The sequence below is a fragment of the Lates calcarifer genome, linkage group LG16_LG22, assembly GCF_001640805.2.
Source record: "Lates calcarifer isolate ASB-BC8 linkage group LG16_LG22, TLL_Latcal_v3, whole genome shotgun sequence".
Lineage (NCBI taxonomy): Eukaryota > Metazoa > Chordata > Actinopteri > Centropomidae > Lates > Lates calcarifer.
The window spans coordinates 12,861,069-12,887,047 of NC_066848.1; the positions used below are offsets into that span (position 1 = coordinate 12,861,069).

Sequence of the window (25,979 nt, forward strand, 5' to 3'; positions counted from 1 at the left end):
CCATCCTCTGTTGTACTCTCCTGTGTTTCTGTGAACTTGCTGGTCATCCTGTAATTTGTCGTGGACTGTTGTGATGTCAGCACAGGTAGGTACTGCCATTCTCTTTTGTCTGGTTCAGCTAATTGTCTATGTCTGTTACAGACCACATCCTGTAACTGTGCAATGACTAAAATATCATCTGGATGGGTTCCATTATGAGGAACACAATGGATATTTTACACCCCACTACCCACTGTTAATTCTGTCCAAATCAAGCTTTACTGTAGTGGAAGGACTGCACAGGACTCTGGATTCCTGATACAACAGAGTGACTCAAAAAGAACCCTATGACTGATCCAACAAGAGCAACATCAACCTCGCTCAGAAACCTAGATGCAGGCAGGCATGCCCTTTGCATCTGGGTGAACCCTGTTGCTAAGCTGCACAGAGCACTTACTAAACAATGTGTTGCCAATTTTTTGTGGGTTCAAGACCTGTGTGAAGGTTAGGTAGAGGTAACAGCAGGGCAAGAGCACTGTGAACCCTGGCAATGGGAAATGACACAGTATTAGCTCTGGAACCTAGCTCTTTTATAAGATGCAGTGCTTCTACTTGCAAGTTGTAAAAAGTCAGTGAGAGGTGCCAGGCTCTTATGAAAATAAGATTTTCCACCTAGCTACTAAAAGCTGGAGTTTCTCACATTGAATGCTTAATAGAACTGCACATTACTTAGGTGAATAAACTTCACTTTACAGCCGTACAGAAAGCTACCACTGACAATCAACAGATAAATGATGCCTGGACAATGCAACCCCTGAGTATACATGACACAGTCAAACCTTAGGCCACAGACGATGATGATGACTGATTTTGAAATTGTTGTGTCAGTCCTGTGGTCACATCTTTAGCATATGCAAGTGGAAAGAAAGAGGCTGAGCTGTCAGCTGCTCCCAATCTGTTTGTGTTTGATGTAATTTATCAGGAAGTTTGGGTGATGAAGCTGCAAGGTATCATACTCAAAACTTTCACCATTGCAGCAGCAAGAATCTGTGTCCTTAAGGTGGTCAGTGCTTGTCATGGCATCAAATCAAAAACCTGCCGCTGGACACCATTAGTAAGAAAGACTGTCAAGTTGACAAGGGAGACTTTCTGAGCTTCACTGTCAGGGATATCTTAGCCAGTGGAGTTACCAGTGGCCTAGAAAAATAGTCTGAAAGTTAAAGAAAAAAGTATTCAGTGACTCAGCAGGGGAAGGCAGGGCACCACTCAGACTTCTCTCATTCAGGGGAAGGAAGGTAGTGCTGGAAGAATCAGGAGGGTGAGAGGCCATCTCCCTGACAGGTCACCATAGCAGTCAGGAAGTGACAAAGCACTAAGAATAGAGGAGAATGGGCCTGTGCATTTGGAAACTCTTGATATTGTTCTGCTGTTGTGACTGACACATCTCTTCAATGCCACTGCCCTCGAATAGCCCAACAGGGGTGGTGGTACCCATTTAAAAAAGATGAAGCTTCAGGGTGTGTTGAGGTCTCACACAATTCAGGCTCCTTGAGGAAAGCCAATGACAAGGTGCTGAAAAGGAGGCAACAGTTGACTGTCGCATTTCACATCCAGAGTAACAAAACACTGGGAGGAAGAAAAGTGACCAAGACTATCCAAAGTGAAGAAAAGATGTCTCCACCCCAACCAAAGACTGTTGTCTAAAGACATTGTCAGTAGTGGGAATAAGCAGTGGCAAAGTTCTAAAAATGTTTGAGGAGAAGGAAATTAATAACCTTACAAGAAATTGGTTGATGGTTTTCAGTCTCTGTGTTACTTTTGCCATCACTGATTATACTGAATTGTTTGAAGTGAAATCTTTGTTACTGTGAGACTGCGGTGAGAGAAAATTAGTAGACATGGGAATAATGCTGCAGTTATTTTCATCAATGTTTCAGCCTCAATAACAAAAATCACCCTCTACAAACTTGATTGATTGTTTCAGACTGATTGTTTTTCAAATGATAGATTTTCCCACCAGCATTCCCATACAGCAGTTATTCATGCTTTTCATTACACAAAAGAAGAAAAGCTTATGAGGACACAGAAAACACAGTTTAACTAATCTAAATGAGTCTGGATTAAAAAGATCAGAACAAAGTGAGCTGTGTGCAATGAGGGTAAAGTGATGCAGAAAATCTCCCATAAACATTGTCAACAACTTGAAAACAGCTCATATTGAGAAATGTGACACAAATTGAACTGCTGGACCTGCAGACCCATGATAAAGACATTTTAATTCACACAGGCAAGCAATCCTGCATATCTGGAAGGGAGGCTGAGTGAGCTTTAAGAAGAGTACTCTGTTTTCTTGTTTTATTGCCATAATCTACATGTCAGGCACATACTGCACATCAGAGAGAACCCCACAGCATTTCAAAGAATGAGCTGTATTGTTAGGCTCAGCCTCTCCGGATATCAAAGTACTCTTATGGAGGATGAGGGAAGTTGGCTTACATCAAAGTTACATGAGGTGGCATCAAGTGTTGAGAATCAAAAAAGTCACTGATGCAATCACTGATGGGGCGGGGGCAGCTAAAGACATCATGGACCTCACAAAAGTCACAGTCAGACTAGAACGTTCTCAGTCCTCAGTTCTCAGTCCTTAGTAACCCTGGGGGTGGGGTGTGGGGGAGTGGTGGAGGCTACAGCTCTCAAAAGGAACCTGTGCTTCACTCTAGCTCTATTATTATTATTATTATTATCAGTAGTAGTAGTGTTAGTAGTAGTAGCAGTAGATGTAGATTCATAGCAGAATTCTCTCTTTTTTTCTTTTTAACCACATGCAGAAGGCCCCTTTTGTTTTCTTTTGTTTTGTTTGTGTAAACAAGGCTAGTGGCCTGTCATTAATATGAGTTATCATCTGTGGCCCTTGGGAGCAGTGCTCCATGTTTGTGGCATCACACTGACATCTGGCAACTTAACTTTGCTCAGTTGACAGCATGTATTGTTAATGTGGTGATTTAGTTTGAGATACAAAAAAGGGCACTTTGATGTCAACACTCACAAAAGCACTGACAAAGGGATGACAACAAAAACAGCAATTACAGAGAAATGTGCTTAAAGCCACCAATTTACAGACATGATAGACAGTAAATAAACATACAGACCCAACAAAAACACAAATTTACTTCCACCAACCAACTACGCCAGCATGAATTTGGCTTTATTCTTAGCCCAGAGATAGTGAGCCACAAGGCAGGCAACTTGCACCTGCCAAACTCATTGCAGTCTGGTCCAGCAATGAGGCCTTTCTTATAAACAACGGTCTACCACCATTAACAAGATATCCAGCCAGGCAAAAAGGATAACAAGCTGCATGGCAGAAGACTGATCACACATACATCTTGTGTGTGAAAAGACCCTTACTTGCCTGGGTCAACAGCCATTTCTGTATTCTGCACCGTCTTTCAAAGCAAAAAGTTGTAAAATGAGTTGGTTACGTATTTTGTAAACAACACAAGCATAATGAGGAGCCACTGAAAAGTGAAAATGGTCTCTCCTGTTTGTGCGCGCACACACACACACACCTAGCTGTCAGTTGGGTCCAGCAAGCCTTGCAATGGCAGGGCCAGATCATACTGCGCTGATGGACCCTCTTACTTTTTAAATGAGATCAGGGCTCTCGCGTAGAGAGGGGCAGTGGTAGGCTGCTTTAAAAGCCGTCACCCTGGACTACCCAGCGGCTTGGGTAAACAAGAAAGCACACATCCACAGACTCATATATGTATACACACCAACAATAGCTAGCTGCCAGACACTCATTAAACCATCAACACCTCCTGAAGTCAACTCATCCGGTGGGTGAGATGGCAGCAAGCTAGCAACACCCCCTTCTCCATGCCTCATTTACCTCAACAGGACAGGTGTCAACCAGCAAAATAGGGCACCATGAATATTTACATGCAAGCTACTTCTGCAGCTAGGAACGTAGTCTGAATGATCATTAGTTTAGATTTATTTGCCTATATATTTCTCTATCTGTGTATAAAAAGATCCTTAATATTATAGAAAAAAAGTAATAATTAAATAAGTAATAATTAAAATGCCCTCTACAAAACATAAAAGAGCTCAACAGAATAACCTCTAAGAAGTACAATCTGGGCAAATGACAAGAGATAATAGGTAAACAGATAAAGATTTCTGTTTCATGAAAAATACACAATTCTCTGACCTAATAGCAACCCACACCAGAACAGATAATCCTCTTTTCCAATACCAATGGCTTTTTCTTCATTTATTTTTCTTTTCACTCTATTTGTTGTGTTCATAATTGAAAGAGGCCATTTTAAGATAAAGCGGAAATCCATTACGTGCTCTCACTCTCTCCTCTGACCTGTGAAAACAGTTTGGTTTTGTCTCATGAGGTGAGGGTGAAAAATTAATCATTAAAGCATCTGACAACCTCTGCCACAGGTGGCTGTCACACCAAGGAGCTGCAGTTAGACTTGGCCCAAACCCAAACCAGGGCAAAATAACTGGACAGACCTATGACTCCCTATGACCAAAGCACCGCAATAAGGCCACCAGAGGCTGCAGGCTCTGCAATCATATAATATGTCCTCCACAAAGCCAAACAGAAAACTCTGGGAAATATGCTGCTGTCTCCACAATACAAACTCAGAAGAGGTAAAATCTGATGCCAGCTCATGGATGGAAATGAAATCAGGATGTACAAATTAGGAATCAAACCTATGTAGCACTGAAGTGTGTAATAGAAATTATACTGAAAAGATAACATTGGTTATACCCTTGCAACATTTAGTAAACTTTTGTGGCAAAATAAAACTAAATAATGTATATTCTATATTCAAGCTGTTTATGGCCAATTCGATTTCTAATTTATTGTTATTGGATAAAATATTTTAATAACATTAAGTTTTACTCAGCACAGTTGGTGTTTTCATTAAATCTGACATTTAGAAAAACAGAAATTGAGAAATAAGGCAAGAGTGTGACAGAGAGAGTAAGAAACAGAGTGAGAGGTCAATTACATGCATGACATGCAGAATCAAAACGGCTCAATCTAAAATGCTTTTCCTCTGCTTCATTTCCCCCTAGATCTGTATAGATTGAGTGAACATATTGGTAGGTCATTGACTAACACATCTGTTTATATTAACATTTGCCAATATGTCAAAGCAACAACTGTGTAAATAACCATGGATGAGCTGTGAGCTTTCACACTCCAGTTAGGTAGTAGTAGAAGTTGACAGTGTGAGATATGTCAATCAAAGGTTTTTAGAGTCAGTGGTGGGTAAGTGGGTCTGCATATTTCTGGCATCTCAGTCCTTTTCATTACAAATCAAGGTGCATTAGGTCTTCAGTTATTTTGTGGAATAACAAGACGCTTGATCAGGAACCATTTTGTCTTTTGGTCCCTCTTCCTATCTTTCTTTTTTGCACTATGTTTTGATTTAGTAAATTAAAGGTCAGGAGCTTCAGCTAATGTTCACATTAAACATTAGAATGGAGGTAAAGAATATAGATTTTTTTGTGCCAAAAGGACTGATTCAGGTATTTCTGAAACTGCTCATCTCCTGGGACAAACAACAATCTCTAGAGTTTACTCAGAGTGGTGTGAGAAACTAAAATCATCCAGTAAGCAGCAGTTCTGCGGAAACACCTGGTTGGTGAGGGAGCTCAGAGGAGAATGGGCAGACTGACAGAAAGAGCTGACAGAAAAGCTGGACTAATTCATAAAACCACCTTGTACAACTGTGGTGACCAGAAAAGCATCTCAGAATGCCCAATACGTCCAACCTTAAGGCCTATGAGCCAGGAGCAGAAATCTGAGGCTGCATTGGGCTGAGGCTCACCGAAACTGGACAATGGACTGGAAAAAACGTAGCCTGGTCTGACGAATCTCAAGTTCTGCTGAGGCATGCAGATGTTAAGGTCAGCATGAATCCCAGGACCCAACCTGCCTTGTGTCAACAGTCAAGGCTGGTGGACTGCTTTCTTGGCACACTTTGGGCCCCAATCAATCACTGATTGATTGCCACAGCATATGTGGGTACTGTTGCTGACCATGTGCTTCCCTTTATAGTTACAGTTTACTCAAACCCAAACTGGATTCATGAACATGCTAGTGAGTTCAGCTTACTTCAGTGGCCTCCCCAGTCACCAAATCTGGATCTAACAGAACTAATTTAGAATGTGGTAGAAAGGAGGACTGGCAGCATCAATGTGCAACTAACAAATCTGAAGAAATTATGTGATGAAATGGATCTAGCCAATGTGTAAGGAAAGCAGTTTTTAAAAATTGCTATTTGAGACTGTAACTTTTGCCCAAGACAAAAAGGGAAAGGAAGTCACTCAGCACATATCACAAACTGTAACTGCAACCAATTAAAAAATAATAATATAAGGCAAAAATGAAAACACAAAAGCTATTTGCCATAGTTGAAAATGTTGTCCTTAGTCTGCTACTGAATGTTCAACAGGTTTTCCATTTGCACTCATCCTAACTGAAAATGCCACTTAGGGAATTAAAAGCAGAGCCAAATCACTCCTGTTTCACACCATTCAGGTATTTTTCACAAATCAGAATAAAAAGCATAAAAGCATCACAGTTTGTTGGCTGACTTTTTTTATGTACTGGCTGATTCAAAGAAACAGCAGGCGCCCACTCAACCTTTCATAAATGCCCTGCCACTGTTGCTTAAATACATCTCAGGCATCTCTCAGCGGTGGAGCGGTTGACGATGTGCAGAAAGTTATCATTCAGCTCTAAGATTAAGATTTAAGTTTGAATATAAGTTTAGAGAATGAGGTGGAAGGAGTTTGTGAAAGAGAGGGATCATGTTCTCACAACACTTGCTCTTATGAACAACCAGACATGCACAAGTTCATCACCAAGGTCTGAGTCTAAACTACTAACTACTGCTTCACAGTTCAGTGCCTCGGCCAACCAATCAAGTTGCAGTTTGCATCCATGGCTGTCTTGACTCATATAATATACTGCATGCAATGAAGACTTTTGTTCAAAATATAATTATAAAAGTATGGTATTACCATCACATTAATCAAACTCAAAAATTAAAATTGCTGTGGTCAGACCCTTTGTCTCCTCTTAGCAACAATTGAGAAATTTTAGACATGATTTCAATTTATCTCAGGTATTCTGAAAAGCAAGGTATTGTGGAGCCAAATAGTGAAAACTTTCATAAAATCATCCATGCTGACACAAAAACTGATTTCCATAATAATCCATGAGGCCCGAACAGCCAGGGCTATGTCTTCTTGCATGAGATTACTTATGATCTTAGCTAGCAGCCTTGCTTGGCATAATCCATGAACATGGAATTTCACCATAGTGTAGTTCTGGGTTTATATACAATGGGAAAACAAAGCAGTTAAGAGAATTTCTTCTTTCTTTTGCTCTGGATGTTGGTGTTGAACTGTTGAACTTGGTGTTGACAAAGTGTGCATTCAGCTTGTGTTTGTGGGTCTGTGCATGAGTGGATGTGTGTATGATTCTATTTGTGTTTGTGTGCATACTTATGTGTAAGTCTGTATGCACATGTATATGTATAAGAGAGATTGAGCAGAACAGAGAACATGGCTGCTCAAAGCCCCTTGAGCTCAGTCACAGAGACAGAATACTGATAGAGAAATCCACAGTCTTCACACTCCACTAGCTCCTATCTCTCCATTTGCCACCACCCCACCCACCCCCAAAACTCCCTCCACATCGTTGTCTTGCTCTGGACTCTAGACCTGATCTATCCTTTTCTATTTCAGACGTTCTCTATCATTTTTAGATTTGATTCATGCACACTCCAAGTGCTTAGCTCCCCCATTCCATGTTTCCCTCCCTGGTCAATACACCCCCACCTCCACCCCCCCAGTAAATAGTATTTTATCTAATCCCTCTGATTCTTCTACCCTCCATACTACCATGTCTGCCCCATCTCCGTCACTCACCTCATTTCCTTCCTACCCACTATCGCTAAATGCTTGTTAGCTTAAGCAAGACTCAGGAGTCCCTCTAGCTTTGCCGTCTCAATTAAGAGTCCACAGCTCATTCAGTGAGCCCTTAATCCATGGCGAGAAGAAACATGAACACTCTTCCCCCTGAATATGTTCCTCTTAATATGGGCTCAAACTTTGCCTCCACTGGGTGAATTGCTGCTGTGTGATCAAGTGAAAAACAGCAACTTCTTCACAAATTTGTGGAAAGAGTCTATGGATTAGTCTGTAGTCTATGCATCAGATAAGATATTCTGTGGACCTTATTTATTTATCTATTCATTTTTGCCTACTCATTTGGTTCTAACTGAACCACATGATGTGTACTCAAAAACCAAGAAAAGACAGACAGCTGCCTGCTTTACCACAGTGGGTAAACCCAAGGCAGCCATCCAACATTCACTCATGCTGGTGTGTTTCAAACCTCTATAAGGTACAGAGGCATCTGTTTTCCAATCCCCTCCTGGTCCCAAGGCTGTGCATCTCATTATAAACAGAGAAACAACCAACACTGCTTTTTAGCCATTCAAAAAATGTAATTATGTGCACATATGGGCAGAGCCTTGAGCCTCCCGGTGTCGTGGCTTAGTGTGGGATTATGACAAAGTGGGCCAATGTGATTCCATTCAGCATTCAAAGCCATATTAGCAGGGAAGACAACAGTGCTGTTGTGATGAGTGAGCGGATTTTTTCAGGCCAGCGGGAGGCAAAGGTCCAAAAGCATGTACTGTGATGTCTTCTTCTGCAGCAGGACTGGCAAACTGATGCTTTCTTTCAGACCAAGTACACTACATTTTTGTACTGAGAGTGTGAGTTTGTGTAGAAAGCATTAAAAACTTGTCTTACCTGGTGTAGAGGAATGGCAGCATTCATTTGGAACCAGGAGTGAAAGAGAAACAGATGGGAGAAGGAGAGAAAGAGAGAAAGATAGGGAGAGAAAACAGAGACACACAGTTAGTCATGCACGGTACCAAATCCATTTAGGAGTGAGTTAAAACCGTAATTGGCAAGGTGACATCTATCAATGTCATTGTTCCCACGTCCATATTTGAACAGTCATTAATCATAGAGTCTGGACTGATGTGGGCCATAATGGCACATGCTAGTCCCAGGCCTTGATTATAATTGGCATGGACACCTAGTTGGAACTCAAAAAACCTTAGAGTAATCTCATCCTGCCAGACAACTTTTGTGAAAACCTTTACTTAACCAATCACTTCAGGGCCAAGACTTTCCAAAGCTATAGCTGTGATTTTCATTTATGTTGGCTTAGAGGTAATTCTGTGTTTTCAGCTAAAACAAGAGTAATTCTTCCAGTGATTTCTGCACAAGTCTGTTGTACTTGCCATGTAACTTCCTTGCACAGAAAGGCCAGATGAATATTTCAGGATCGTAATTTCCTATTTACCATGCAAAGGACCTATGTTGAATATTGCATATTTACTCATAAAAGGGCCAAGAAACGTAAACCTCAGTGGTGTCTGCCCACGATTAGACAACTACTATTCAGCATAAATTTTACTAGGGCAGACAGTGGAGATATCCTTAAAGAAATCTGAATCCTATGAGCTAAAATGCTTGGGGCTTATTGTCTCGGAAAATTAACTTTATAGAATGATAAGCCAGGAGATTTACAGGGGCTTTTTAAACTGATTTTACACAGCCTTGCAGTTCTAATTTCAGATGGGAGCTGAGGAGCCTTTGTAATTTCAGGGCCAAGCTTTTAAAACATCAGAGCTTTAGAACAATTTTTGTCTGCTGTCCATACAGTATTTAAAACCTGTCTATGTGTATATGTGTGACAAACCTGTTATTGTACATGCCATCAACCAAATAAATTAATTATAATTACACAATTACTCCAAATATTCCACCTGAAGTACAATGAAGTGGGAAAAAATACCAGTTTTATTTGTTAAACAGTCTTTATCCACCTCTCCCACTCATCTACTATAAAAAGAACAAATGGCCAGTGAATTTCCTCTAGCCTTGTACACAATCAAGGATTATGACGACCAAGAAAAGCTTGTGTTGCATATGGAATTAGTTAAAAACTTTTCAAATTTAATTGTGGGCCATTTTTGTACTTAACTAACTATAACTGACATTATATTAGACTGAAGAAGTTTTCCGAATGATTTCGCTAGAAACACTGAAAATTATTTTGTGATGAGGCATATGGAAAACTACAACTAAAAATTAAAGCTGCAAGCAGCATTGAACAGGCCCTTGGACCCTGCACCTGTTGAGGGACCTGCGGCCGAGGTCGTACGACACAGTTCTGCAACTGAGTGACTGCCAGACACAGAAGGAATGAGTCAGAAGTCCCTTACTGCCCCCATCAGGTGGCACTATGACTATACCTGAATACTGGCATGTAGATGTGTTCAGGCCATGACACGCAGATTTAACAGAGCATGCGGGAGTTACAACAGCTTCCTGTTTAATGGCGAAGCATTGAAATTCGCCATGGCGACACAGCAAGGGCATCCCATGAAGACAGCAACCACCTACATTGGCATGTAGATGTGTTCAGGCCATGACACAGCCAAAACATCAAGTTTCATGCCCTTTCATGAAAATCAAAATTTTCACAATAAGACAACATTAAGTCCTTAAGGCTTTCCTGACCAAGTCTAAAGTGGATCACGTCAACCTACTAGTAACAGGACGTCAAAGTCTAAAACATGTAATTTCCTGTGTCCAGTAGGTAGCGATATAACTTTTTGTGAACATTGACATGTGGGTGTGTACATGTCGGGAGCCTTACATGTTACATCATGCCTCCGAATTTCGTTCACCTCGGACAAACTAAGCCAAATGGCAAAGGGGTTTTAAGTATGTCCAAGGGGGCGCTATGGAGCCATTTTATGGAGCCAATGAACGAGACCTCTATCAGATGTCAATTTTCGCCAGGTCTTGATTTATTGAATCTGCAGATACTGTGAACAGTTAGTGTAGCCTGGGCTGGAAGCCTGAGCTTGAGCGGTGAAACAAATGGGGAGTTGGAAGATTAGTAAAAATGCAGCAAACACAGAGTCAGATTTCTGTACAATGCATTAAAGCACAGTGTAAATTTGTGTTACAACTTTTCTACATAATGATCCCTCAAATTAATATGCATGAAGGTGAACGGAGGCCTTCACTGATTACTTACAAGTTTCTAGAGATGTCAGGTAAATGGTATTTAAACACCTGTTTAATAAATGACACGTAGGCTTGTGTCTTCAGGCACAGAATCCATCTGGAGTGAGGCACACATCACAGTAAATCTGACAGCCTCAGCTGGTAGAACCCCTGTTCACTATTTACAACAGGGATTTGCCTAACTTAAGAGTATACGTGTAAATAACAAACTCCTCTCATCCTAAGTGTAGCCTTTATTTTAAACATCAAGTGATGCATCTTACTCACCTCTGTTTTTCCGTCATACATTGTCTGCACTTTAATAAAAGGAATACACCAGAGTTTTTTGCCATATCTTAGTAGTAAGACGAATGAGTAGTACAAAAGCCTGTATCACAAAAGTACTAAAACAGAGCAATTATAAAAAATGACAGCACATCTCTCCTCTGTAACAACAGGTAACTACAAACAATGTGAAAGAAGGGAAATAGAGACATGTCTTCCAACAGTTTTGCATTATAATGCCAGTCACTCATTTATGGTATTTTTCCCATTTGGGCAGGTGGCATAGAGTAGGACTGTGTGAGCTTGGGGTTTGAGTGTTTTTGGTCAAAACAAAACAGTGACCTGAGAGCAGCTGAGAGTTGCAAAGAGCTGCTAAGTGAGGTACTGATTCTCAGTTGGATCAGTAGTATATGCAGCTCTTTCACATTACCATCAATGGAAAGATGAAAAATATCACCAATGCTCCTTTAAGCTACTGACTCTCTTTGAAGCTACTATATTAATGAGTGTGCTGTTAGTGTTGGGTGTGTTCATTGTAGACACTGGTGGAAAGTCAAATTTCCTTCTTTGGATGATAAAAAAATGGCCTTAACTGGATTCTTTCTCCTTTCTCTGTTTCTTTTTCATTCCTTCCCTCAGAGTGGTGATAAGATGCTCTGCCTATTTGCACCAGACTATTCTGTTTGCTCTTATCAGCAAGTCTGATCACCCTGCTTTTAAAATGGGAGGCCTGAGAGTAAATGCTCCTTGCTCTGTTCTCTCTTCACTTGCCCTGTCATTGCAGTGTTCAATTAGGCCCTGTGGGCCCCTGATCCAGCCCCTTTTAGCCTTCTCTCTAGGCCCTTCTAAACACCTTGACTGTGACCTTCCCTATTGGCTGTCTAGCCTGAGGAAATGAAGCAACACACACCCACACACACAGGTGCACATGCACGCACTTCTAAATGCATACCTGATTAATCACAATTACCATGCAATTATGTGCTAATAACCGGTGAGCATCTGTGTTTATGTGTGAGTGTAAGCTTATGCAGTGAGCTAGCTGTGTGTGGTTCCTAGTGCCTGTCAGCATTTCAGTCTGTTTGTGTTCTGTAACTGCTCCAACCTCTGAAACCCTCTCTGCAACCTTTCTCAGTGTGATCATTACTGCAAAAACCTCAATCGCTCTACACTGGTTTAAACAGGGCAGAGGCACTTGTCAAGATCTTTCAAAAAGCCCTGCAGAGTAAAGCAAACTTATCACACAACATAAGATGGCATGCACAATGTCCGATTTAGGTTGAAATCTGAAATACAGGGTAAATTAACTAAACATATTAACAGTCCTACATTATATGACTAAAGGCAATATAGTAAATGCTACATTTAAACCTTGTGAACCATATTTAGCAAAAATGTTCACACTGCTAGGATACTAGGCACACTATTTCTATTAGGACTGTGTATGGACACAGTAGTTTTTGGATAAAGCAAGTGATCATAGTCAGAATCAATCAATGCAGTGTGCTCATTTAAATGGATAGCACGGGGCCACGGGGGAGCAAAACATCACCCAAGGACAGCTATTATTAGATGTTTATAATTGTGGGCTGCTTGTTCATCTGTGGTGCCTCCTTCATCATAATCAAAGTGACACAAACTCAACAACACAGAAAAAAGGATACCTAAGCCTACAGTGACACTGCTACTTGACAATACTGTCTACACTGAATGCAGCCACACTCAAATAAAAAGGCGTATAATGGTACGTCGAAGTCAGAATATTTTCTCCTCTCTTGCCTTTCTCTACAGGTGCTAGCAGCAATAAAGCCACAAAATCCCCTCTAGACATCCACTAATTTAAGCCACAAGAGGATGGTCATGTATCATAGTTGATGGTGAGATGTGTGGGAAATGGATAAGATGCTGTTGAGCCAGAGCTGGTGGGGACACAATCACTGTGATGTAGCAGGATACTTTGTCCAGCTGATAGGATTTGTAGGTTTCAGAGGTAGGAGACATTTGTTGAGGGGTTAGAAAATACATTAAATAAGAATCATGGCAGACTGTACACTAATACAGTGCAGTCTGCAAGTATTAGGCTCTATTAATTTGGCTCTATGCTCCACATTTGATTTTTTAATGACCCCGCTGGGTATGGATAAAGTTATTGAATTTAACTGAAATTAAAAAATGAGTGTGAGGTTAAAGTGCTGACTTTCAGCTTAAGTCTTGAAGTAACTGGCATTCACAGGCACATATTGTTTGTACATGCTGTTTACTGTGTCCCACTAATCTGATGCTACAAAGAGTAAGAAACAATCTCAAGGTATCTGGGTTGTACAGATACAACGAAGGACTTCGTGGAGGTCATTTTCAGAGAAGATATGCAGAATTCTGTAAGCAGTAGCCAGGCTTTGGTAAATGTTTGCCTGCCTATCCTGGTTAGCATTTTAGTGGTTTAATTATGTTCCTTTTGCTCCTCTCAGTGAGATCCATACACCATACAGGCTAGCAGACTTGGCATTCAGGGGGGAAAAAGCATCAAGTCAAGATATTCAAAAGGCAAATCCAATCACAATGCCCCACAGCATTACTTCACATCACTAGCTGCCAGAAAAGCCTTGCAGGAAAATGCAATTTCAACTACGAAGTTGGGACACTGCCTGGGCACAAATGTCTTCAACAGGTCTGGAAACAAAAACAGTATTCTAGTAGAATGAGAAGGAAGTCAGTACAAATAGGAGCATGGATGTTCTATTTTGGAAGGTGAACTGTGAAACACAAATGCAAAGGGCAACCCATTTAAAATGTACTTAGTGTTAAGGTCAAAAGGGAAATACCACCTTCAAATATTCACAGGGACATGACACTTATTTCCCTAAACTGACTTTAAACTTTGCATCCAGGTACTTATTTTCTGCAAAGACAAAAAGAGCTAAAACATCAGCAATAATAATGGGTTTAAAATAAATATCAAAAATATAAATATAAACAGATATGGAGAGTATGTAGTGTATTCTAAACTGATACAAGTGCCATCAGAATCACTGGAATGTGCTTACGTGCATGCAGTCATCTGGTTGTTATGTGTAATCACCTGAAAAAGTTTTCAGATGATTGCAAGCAGGAAATTGTTGAAGGAAAACTGCAATGCTATTTTCATTTAATACACTTACATACAGATTTGTAATAAGTTCTTTCAAGAAATGACAGTGTGTGTGAATGTGTTTGTGAGTGTGTTTGATCTGAAGCAATACATTAAGGCAGCTGCGCATACCTCGTGTATAACTGTCAATCATCTTTCCATTGTCTTTCAGTTCCTTAAACTGCAGCCTACTGTGGACATGTATCAAGCAGGTCATTTTCTGCCTTATTACTGCTACGCAAAGGAGAGTCTAATAAATCCCCAGAAGAGTCTAACCTCATTAAGCTTTAAAAAAAAAAAAAAAGAGAAGGAGAAGAAGAAAGAGCAGACCAGTGGGATTCACACTGCATAGCCTATGGAGGGGACACTGCATTGTGCAATAATAATAATTATTGAATGCTTATTGTAGGAACAAGAATGGCATTATGAGAATAACAGAATCTGTCCTGAGTGTTTTTTTGCATTTAATGAATAGATTTACTGTCAACAACATGACTCACTGTTATTCATTTAGCCTTGTACTGGTCTATGACAGACAATGGGCACTTACTCATTAACGTAAAACAGCTCTGGGACTGATTAAATGTCAATATAAAATATTCTATGACAAATAATCATACTTACATAAAATATACAAATGGCAGTAGCAGACAAGACAAAATGTCAAGGACAAACAACCCTATCAAACCCACTTCTGTTGAGCATCCTCTAGTATGAATACTGTAATGAATTGAACTTCACTCATCTTTCACTCATCTGCAAGTGGTGCAACATGCAGAGTCTCAAAGAGAGAATTTCCCTCTGGTTCTGAGGAACTGAGAAGAAAGATTCACATGGAAACACTTGTTGATGTGACCTGACAATTTATAGCTGTGTCAGCAGGGGCTTCAGCTCTGTTCCTCACCGGCATGCTAAATGTTATTGAAGCTGCAAATCTATATAGGGCATGGGTGACAGCAGGGTAGCTGAGTTAAACATGACTGAAAGCTAACAAACTTTTACTATAGTGCAGTAGAAATGGGGGATTTTAGTGGTGCTGGAATTAGTTTTACAATCAAGAAAACTTCAGTAAGACCATTGTGAATGAATGATTATGGACTCTTGTCTCTATGGGGTGCCCAGAGTATTAATTGAGCATTTGGTAAAGATTAATCAAGAAGCACAATTACACCCTAGAGGAGTATTAGAGCAAGACTTATTCAATTACAGTAACAAGTCAGTCATTATTTGTAGACTTTGTCTTTCCCTATAGAAATTAACTATTTACAAATCACCCTAGCTCAAAGCTGCAGTTATTGGCTACATATACACGTGCACAGTGGTTTGATTCTGCAGTTCAGGCATTAGTCTGACAAAGCAGTTTAGACTCCCACAGCAGTGGAGGACACAGTGCAGGACTGTGATTACACTCACTGTGCTTCAGTGTGGTAAAATCTAAATGCTACATGTTATGAAAAAAGATTGTATCACTCAGGTCAAGTTTACTGCCTGTTTTATTATAGCTTCTGATGAGTGGAAGGTCATCTCTGTTGAGATCTCATAAATGAAAATGTGTTTGTTTTTTTTTCTATCTTGTGTTGAAAGCAATTTACAAGATATTTTCCAGATTTATTACTACATTCAAAGAGTGTGCTTGAGTGTTCTTTATTTTTGGTTTGCATTGTTTTTTTTTTTTTTTTTTGTTTGTTTGTTTTTGGTTGTATTTTTACTTTGCGTAGGTCATTGATTTCATGTGGGCATTGGTCATTGAGTCTGTGCCTTCCATTCTCCTTTTCATTTCCCTTTGAATAGTACCTTGTGTTTGAAGTGAATGAACCTGGCAATGATGGGTCAGGGTGATTTGTTCAAACATGATCCAAGACTGTGAATCGAGCTGGAAAATGATCTGGTTGACAGTGTCCAGTGGGAGTTTGAGTTAGCTTTTTATAAAGTCTTTGATCCATGTCTTGGGGCTGTCAGACTGGTGCTCAGGGACCAGATAAGATGAGACTGTCCTGTGGGCTTATTGTTTGAATGTCTAATATGGATCCTTTCATGGTTTTATTTGGCTCCAATGGAGTTGTTGGGCTTGAGCAGATTCCATTTTATTGTGCCAATTGACAAGAATTGATAAATGACTGACAAATGCCAGGGGTCTGACAATGTGGGTACACCATAAACTATTTGTGCCTGTAAATGATACCTTCTTTTATGTATGCTGGTCAGTGTGCAATTATATATTTGTGATCTCTTCCAGTATGTGTTCGTAATCTGTTCTGAGTGGTTGGCTAATTGTTCGGTCTTCAGATAATAGTATAGGGTCTCTAAATTAGAACATAGTACATTAGAACAAGTCATATCAAACTGGGAAAAATGCAAAAAAGTAAAATAATTGTACATGTATCTTGGCTGGAATGAATGCAATCAAACTACTTCATGTTACTATGATTATGCTTCTTCAGTTTTGAGGTTAATCACATTATCACAATCAGTGTGGTGGTTATGTGAGCTCTGCCCTACTCATATTAATACCTTAATCAAATTATGATTGAAATTATGATGTGAACAATGAGCAAACATGGCCACTGAAAGCATAACAAGATGAGATGATGTGTAGTGTATGTACAGCAGTCTACCAACGGTGCACTTTCTTCACTGTCAAGGTTGAGGAACAACATGAGTATGCATTTAACCTTTTCAAGCATTTGACAAAATGCAGTTAGAGGCAAACTAGCTCTTTTTAAATGATCGATCACCATAAAATGTGCCTTTAAAAGGGCAAGAGGCTAAAGTTACAAGTTGTTTTCTTACTGCCGCCACACACTCTGGCACATTAATGTCAACCCTACCATATGTCAACTTTTAAAGTGAACAATATTGTCTGAATTAGTATTTACTAAGAAGTATGAGAAGCTCCATTTACAATGTCTAAGTCACTCTGTACTCAATAATCTGGAGGAGGAAACAAGAGGTCATGCACTGAACCAAACATCTGGATACATGTAGTCAAAAGCAACGACTGGAAGGAATAAATGTGACAGAACATATAGCCGACATTTAAAATTTCACACAGCTCATTATTTTAAAGCTGGCTTGCCTCTTATGTTGCCAGCTTTAGTAATATTGCCGCTGTGTGCCAACAGCCATTTGAGATGCCAATAATGTTTAACACTACCACTGTCAAACTAGAGACCTCTGACTCTCAAAAAGCTGTTCCTTGCTCCAGGCAAGATCACAGCACTCACGAAGCCTACTCTTCACTTCTCCGTAACAACTGATGAACTCATTGTACAGAAAGTTCCCTTCAGTCCACTGTTATTTATTCAGTACTGTGACAAAACTGAATAACCTAATATGCATAATGCATGGGTGATTTCCTTTACCATTTGTTCTAAAGCAACTCCCAGCTGTGTGTGTGTGTGTATATATATATATATATATATATATATATAATTTTTTAAATAAAACACAGCTAAATATGAAATACCAGATCTACCTTTGAAAACATACTACACAGAAAGCAGTACTTTAGAATGTGCTAGTGTTTAATGGAGAGAGGTTGAGTCTGGTGGTAACTGTCTGTGCAGGTCAGGCTGAGGCTGTTCGAGTCACACTCTGCCTGAATGTTTCTGAGGAGATGGACACACGGACATCACATCTTTGTTTTTTTGTTTTTTTTTTAACCTGAGGAGCAACCTCAGCTGAAGCACTAGGACAGAAGCCAACACTCACTGCAGTCACTGTGCTGACTCAGCCCATACAGTACAAGCACATAGCCACTGTTGTCTGTTTCAAAAGTGTTGTGCCTGTGTTGCTGGGGGTTTTTGCATTGTGTTGTTTAATGATGCTGTTGTCATCACTGCGAATCAGGTCATCAAGCATAAGGGGAAACGCCCCAGACGCTGTGTTAAAATGCTAAAGATTCAGTAATAACAGCCACGAGGCAGTGCTTTGATCACATTTGCTAACTTCTGGTTAAAGCCCCAATAGGGCAATTGTAGTCGAACGAAGATTGAATTTGGAGTAAGCACAATAAAATCAATTGACCTGGCTAAGCGATCATTCAGCAGCTTCAGCATTTAAAGTCAGATATATATATATATATTCAGATAATATATATATATTATATATACTAATATAACTAATATAACAACTATTTTCTCAATTAATTCATTCATTATTTTGTCTATAAAATGTTAAAAAACTGTGGAAATCACAAAGCCCAAGGTGTCACCGTAAATTGTCTTGTTTTGTCCAGCCAACAGTCTAAAATCAAAACATTCAGTTTATTACAACATGAGACCAAGATAAGCAATTCAAATTTTAGGAATTATCAATGTTTTTGTTATTTGTGTTTGAAAAATGACTTAAAAAAATTAAAATAGTTGCAGATTAATTTTCTTTCTTTCAGCTAATCAGTTAATCAAATAATCATTGCAGCTCTGCTCATTAAATCTGAAACGTTGGACAAAGACTAAGTTTGAAACCCAGGACTTCATCAGTGTGAATGCTACCACTGAGCCACCTGGCTCAGCAAAACACATGTAAATCCTTTAAAAGACACACATCAAAGCAAACACCTCCACAATCCTCTCACTAACTATGATGTGCTTTTGAGATGCTGCTCCAGGTTATCAATAACTAGTAATACTGCTGTGATTATTCTCTTCAACAAAGACCTTGGTGGACAACAACAGCACTGTTCATCAGCTATTTAAACAGCCCTTCACTGCAGTGTCATGGGGTTGAATGTGTTTTTTTTTTTTTTTTATTTTACTGTAAATGGATTCTACACAGCAGGAGGCACAGTGTAAGGGAAAACTCTGTGAGTAGTGTGACAGGGAGGGCTGTTTTGAAGTTGGTTTTCTTGCTCTCATAATCCACCTACTCAAACCCCTCTGGAAGGAGGTAAAGCTCTGTGCTGAAGAAACACAGCTGTTTGAAGCCTGACAGCCAAAGAGAAACACCACAGTGCAAAGATGAGCATATTTGGAATACTAAAATTACATTTAAAATGGTGCATTTACTCTACCGCCTCAATGTCATTCACAATAATAGTCAAGTAAATAGTAGCAACCTGCATGACAGTTAAAGTTATAGTATATCCAAGTACAAATGAAGTAACCATGAATGTCACTCCAGTGTTGCACCCTGTGAAGTCTTCTCACTGTTCATCAGGAACAGATTCCCATGGGTTTACTATACAGTGTTTCATATATGCAGCTCTTCAAATAGCAATGGCTGATGAACAGAGTTAATTAGCAAGCGGCAGGATGGCTCTGGGGTTTATGTAATATTACACCCACTCCGTCAGGCCAGATTAGCCCATAACAGAGGGGAAAAGGGCATGAACAAGCAAATGAACAAGGGAAATAAAGGAACAGATTCCTTCCAGTTTGGCCGATTGCCAAGAATTGACATAGCCCATGTAGAAATCCTAGCAAACCTACTAGATTTAATTCTCATGAACATCTGTCTATACAGAATTTTTTTAAAAAAAGACTAATCTTTTGTACATGTGAGTGCTTTGCTGCAGTTCAGTACTGATTTGCTGCCTAAATGAATATATTCAGCAGCTACTTTTGAAACATCTGCAGGGCATTTAGCAATCACAGGGAGAACCATGACTTTAGACCTTGAGTTGAGCGCCACCCACTGTGATGGGGCATTAAAGAGGAACCTCAACCCTCGACTGACCCCATACACACAAGGGAGTCAGACTGACCTTGGAATACATATAAAACTCAAATGCATGCACACACACACTCATACAGGTAATGCAGATTCAGTGGCTCCATTCCAGTCAGTGAGCATGGCTCAGCAACGACATGCACCTTTATACTCTAAAGAGAGACTGCAAAGGAAGGATAAGAGGAAATGATGATTTGACCTTCAATGGACACTTACTAAGATAACTCAAAAGGAAAACTGTTTCTATTCTAGGCTGTCTCAGAGAAAGAAGTATAAAGCATCAACAGTGATAAAAACTGATGAGCAAAGACAAAAATCATTTCCCGTTATGTGTGGTAATGCAAAGTGTAAACACAAACAGCACCCATTATAATTGGAATGTGACCAGATGCAGCTTACATTGCAACTGACTCTCAACCAGGTGTAAATAAAATCTCCACTGTGCATTTGTATTTCCAAAAGCAATTAACTAATAACATCATGCACTGCAGGAAACATAGCAGCTGTAAAGCTGGCTAATACAAAGACTGCAAAAATGAGCTGTCACTGTTTGATGCTTCCTTGATGAGTTGTAAAACGATTACCCTTTTCATGTCAAATGAAAAACGCTGTAAATTCAGGCTCTTCAGTGTCATGTCTAATGACCACATGTTGTTGCTTAGAATACCATCTCCCTACTTTCAGCGTACTTTGTATTGTGTGTGCAAAAACATGATCTGATCACAGTGAGAACATGACAAGAATGTGCATAATACCAGATGTAACTATAATATTCATCATAAGATTTGTCATAATCATAGAACTGCATGTTACCAACAGGTTTAACTCTTAATTGTTAGACATATATACCAGAGTAAAAGATAACTTCACAGAAAATAATCAGCTGGAGAACAACTCATTATGATTACTGTACTGAGAGATCGATGTAAAGTCAAAAATAGGGAGAAACAACACTCAAGAGTCAAAATGCCAGTATAAATATGTTTGCATATTTATAATGTGTCTCTGAGATGACAAGATGGCTGTATCTGCACCGCCAGACAACTGTGAAATCTTTTTCAATTTCCATCTATTTTTCTGCCAGCTTTCTTTAGCTACTGACGCCTATGCCACAATGTCTTTTTTTCTCGTCATCCTTTATTTGGAGATCCTTGATCAAACAGGTTCTTTAATCAAAGTGTTATCGGACTGTTACTCAAGGGTTTGTGTCTCACCTGGGACAGGAATGGAGTTTCCCCAAGGCAGGTAAGGTCTTTGTGGGCTGTCCAGAGCAACCAGAGCCCACTGTGAACAAGCTGTGCAGTCCTTTCATGAAGTCTATCAAAAAATAGGTTGGAAAGCAAAATGACACTGCTTTTATGTGAGGCAAATGAAAACAAATGCAATTACGTTGCTTCAGATGTGCCTGGCAATGATGTTTTGTAAATCTGGCCATAAACCCATATACTGAGTTAAGCATTCAAAAGGACGTGAAGAGAGGTGAGAGGAGGTCTAGTGATAAGTGGTACCTGCTCCACATCATCTTCCCTGTGTCTGTCTCTTGCCTTTCTCAGTCTTTCTCCACTCAGGCATTTCTTCCTCACAGTTCACCACCTACTAAAGAAAAATGGGTGCAGGGACATAAATGGGACCCAGGTGCTCCTCATCGTTTTATAGACGTTTCACTTCACCTCTTCCCACCACTCAGCTCACTTGCGCCTGCTTCCCACATACTGATTGACAGCACATGCTGGAATGGTATGATACTGCCTGCTTGATAGCTTCATGATTCTCACACTTTTAATTCTATTATTTTTCTCCCTGACTTGTACAATAACTTAGACAAAGGAAGAAGGGTTAAAAACAACCTCATTTAAATAATCCTATAGTAGAGAAAGGACACATTTACATAACCACAAGCTGGATTCCACTCGAGGCACTGGATGCCGTGACTGCATCTTTGGATTTGTATCCATCTCTTAAAATGGGCTGTAGAAATCACACTCTTTTCTCGAAAATAAGTACCAGAAGTGAGTCTGCTTCCTTTAGAAATACAAGGATTCACTGTATCCTAAAATGATTCAAAGCATGGTGGCTTTAAGTAAAATTAAATCTTAAGTACATTCTATTATATTTCTATTACTGTTTGGATATGCCGACCCAATGTGTATCCTTCCTTACAGCAACATTCCTCTGCAAAGGCTTTTGACTTATGCTGCCTTCATGTGCAGAGCCCTCAGTATCACAGCCTGATCAAAGCAGTGACTAACCCTCAATGAGACAAGGCCGGAAGATCTCCAGATAGATGAATAGATTAGCATCATTAATGGCAGTGACACAGGGATTTAATTGTGGCTCTTGTATTCTGGCTAGCATGATCCCCAGGCTATCTCTCAGTGGTGAAGCGCAGCCGACTCCAGCAGTCACAAAAAGGCAGGGCTGAGTGATTGGCTGAGATGTTAATTTCATAGAGCTATATCCATGGCTACACTTCCATTTCATTTGGAGAGATTATGCTTGTTCATCTAGTTGCGTCCACTTGACAAGCAAGCTAATTATCAGTGGCTGGGACTTAACCAAAGATCGCCGGATTACTCATGCAGCAAAAAACTGAAGGAGCTTTGTTGTGTATCTTAAGAAGCAAAGAAAAAATAGGAGGTAAAGCACTGTGAACCAGAATGATGAATGATAATGGCTTCACTGGTATTTGGTACTGATGCTTGGAACAGTGTAAAACATGTCGCCAATTCTGAATAATGGTTATGATGGTATCACCTTGCCGAGAAAGTTACTTCTTATAGACTTAAAAAGACACATTGCAACGTTTAAATGTAGACCACAGACCACAGCTTGGCAAAGATAACAGTGTCTCTGCACTGTGCACATATAAATGAAATGAAACAACACTCTTAACTGAAAACCAAAATTACTTCATCATTTTCTCTAAACAGTGGTGTATCTTTGCTCAAATTTGAGTCAAGTGTGAGACAATCAAGGATTGGATGTCATGCGTAGAGGTGGCTCTGTTGGTTGAGTGACTTCTATTATGCCAAACAAACTTAATCGATGGCAGAGAAGTATCTCAGAGAATATGAAGGTTTATTCAATAATACTGAGTGCTATAAAACAAGATCACCAAATAAGCTTTGTGATAGAACTGTGGCTCTCATGACTGCTTCTACTTTAACCTCTTCCTTTCTTTCTTTTTCTTCACTGGACTATCAAATTCCCACAGATGTGAGAGCAGAAGATCAAGCAAAAGAAAGCATCAGAGATAAGAGGAGAAAATGCCACATGACAGCACAAGGGAGGCCTATTTAATTTGCCCGGACCAAAGCATGACCAAAGCTGGAGAACACTATGAATAAATAACATGCATTATTTCACATGGATCTGCTTTGACTTTCACTGTTTTTGTTAACTTTGTCATTTTCCTGCTCTCTCCATTCGCAGCGCCACGCCTGCACAAATGGGAGCCTCTGAAATGAGTCCAGAGTGCCGGCATGTTCCTCCTCCCCTTTGTCTGTGCTGTAAAGAATGTCCCCTCACTGCTGCTGTGTAAATGTCCCCTGCTCAGCTGATGGATCTCCGCAAGGTGGATTCAACAGCAGGGACTGATTGAATTTCCCACCATTAGATTAATCTCAAGCAGACACATGGAGCCACCTGCACTGACACATAAATATGCATGTATGCATCCACGAGTATGAACATAATCACATACACACAAATACATGTAAGCGAAAAGAAAAGAAAGATTAACAGATGCACTTATATACAGCACATGCACATAAATAGACTCATGTAATGTCTCAATCCAGGTGTTTTGTTTCATTGCCAGACTACATTGTAAGGTTCCTTTTGTATTAGCCAGTTTAAAAGACTGTCAATCATGTAGAATAAAGTACTACAAAACATTCTGCCCCGTCACTTGACCTTGGACACATTTGAGCTCACACAGTATGCAGTCCATGTACACGGTGAATATCCTACCTGAACAAAGAAAGCTCAGCAGCCACGCCTGAAATAATTTTAATAATAAAGTCTAATGCTAGACACTATTCATATTCAAACAATCCCCCTCTTCAAACCTAATTACCTATTTATTACGACCACAATGCAACAATATCACAATAAGACTTGACGGCTATGATTATTTCTCCTGGCGTAATTGTATTTTGCTCCTAATTATCACTTTTAATGTGAAAATGTCCACTTTTTCCATTAGAGCACACTGTTATGGTCCTCGGGTGGCAGTTAAGCTGCAAAACAAAACTTAAGATGGAGTGGTAGGCAATGTCTATGTGGAGACAATTATCTCCTTATATTCAATTCAAGCAGAGAGGATTTAGGTTTGATATTTCTGCAAGTCATGTTAGGAAAAATTACCATAATCATCTCATTTAAAATGATGTATTAGGTTTGTCAAGGCAACAGTATGCCTCTGCAAACTGTTTATGATGGATTTTTTAAAACACTGGGAGCCCATGACCTCTATTAAATAAAGCAAACTTGCAGAGACGGGAATAGCTGGTGGCAAATACATCAGTGACTTTAAAGTTAAAGGCATTAATAGCAATTAAAGAAGAGTAAATAATATTACACAGATGCTTATCTCTAGATTTCTGCTGCAGTCTGTAATTGTTGTGATATTACTAATACTGACTTTATGGTTAACTGAGCCATCATGCCAATTTAAACTGGAAATTATGAGTCATTATCATGGTAGGGTCAAATCAATTCAATTCAATTTTATTTAAACAGCACCAAATTGGGTTTGCTTTTGTTTTTACAGAATTATAGCAGTATGTCTCAGCTAAAAGTTCTAACATTATTCTTCATGATTATCATGGACTTTGAACCGTGACCTCAGTTTTTCAGGATGAATTTATCTTTTCTAATAATTGTGTCTGGGCTCTCAGTGCCACTGCTGCTGGACAGATGTTTGTAGATAGGTTTAAGATACTTAGGAAGACCTTATTTGTTCCTTGTACATATGTTTATGTTCCGGGGAAGGAGGAATGACTCTCTTTGGAACAGCTGGTTCCCCACACATCTGTTTGTGCTCAGACAAGGGTGTCATTTTCACAATCTTACTGACTGTCAAAGCACTCTTTGCAGTAGTTAGTTAAACTTTTTAAATTTTCAATGTGAAAGGTTGCTTGAATGTGTTAGTCTATGAGGTCTTTGGATATTTATGTCTTTATCATTTTATTTTTAAGTGTCATTTGGATCACATTTAAAAGCTTTACAGAAAATATGCTTTATAATGAAAATAAACAATCAGATTATTAAATTCGATTATGGCTACAAGTCACTTTCCAAGTTACTGTTAGTCTTTGCTTTGTGTTTGGCTACCATTAGGTAGATGTGAGGTATGATGAATTCTTCAATGATGAAAAGCTAGGTGTTAAAGTTAACCTGGACAACAGAAATCCAAAAGGAACTCTTTATTTCAAAAAGAAAAATCAAATCAGAGAACAGCTAGCTCTATGTTCTGATGATATTTAAGATTTGCTTATGAGCAATGCTGGAAAAGAAAAGCCTGATTTCTACAAGCACTCATAAAAATTATTATCATACTGTGTGCTGTTTACAAGCAACAGCTAATAAACAAGAACTATCCTTTTTCTGTTTGAGTGTGACCATTTGGGCTCCATAGTTTTAATTCAGGTTTAGTCAAAAGCTTAGAAGTAGATATAATTTATTCTAAACTACATACAGTGCCTGGTCCTTATTCATAGGAGGCTAGAACAGAGTAAAACAGCAGTAAAATGTAAGTACTTGGCAGTAATGTGGA

General features: G+C 39.5%; 1 protein-coding gene across 1 annotated transcript in view; it reads right to left on the reverse strand.

The window, feature by feature from the left end:
• Positions 1 to 25,979, reverse strand: part of grid1a (glutamate receptor, ionotropic, delta 1a) — a 205,176-nt gene that overhangs the window by 116,671 nt on the left and 62,526 nt on the right.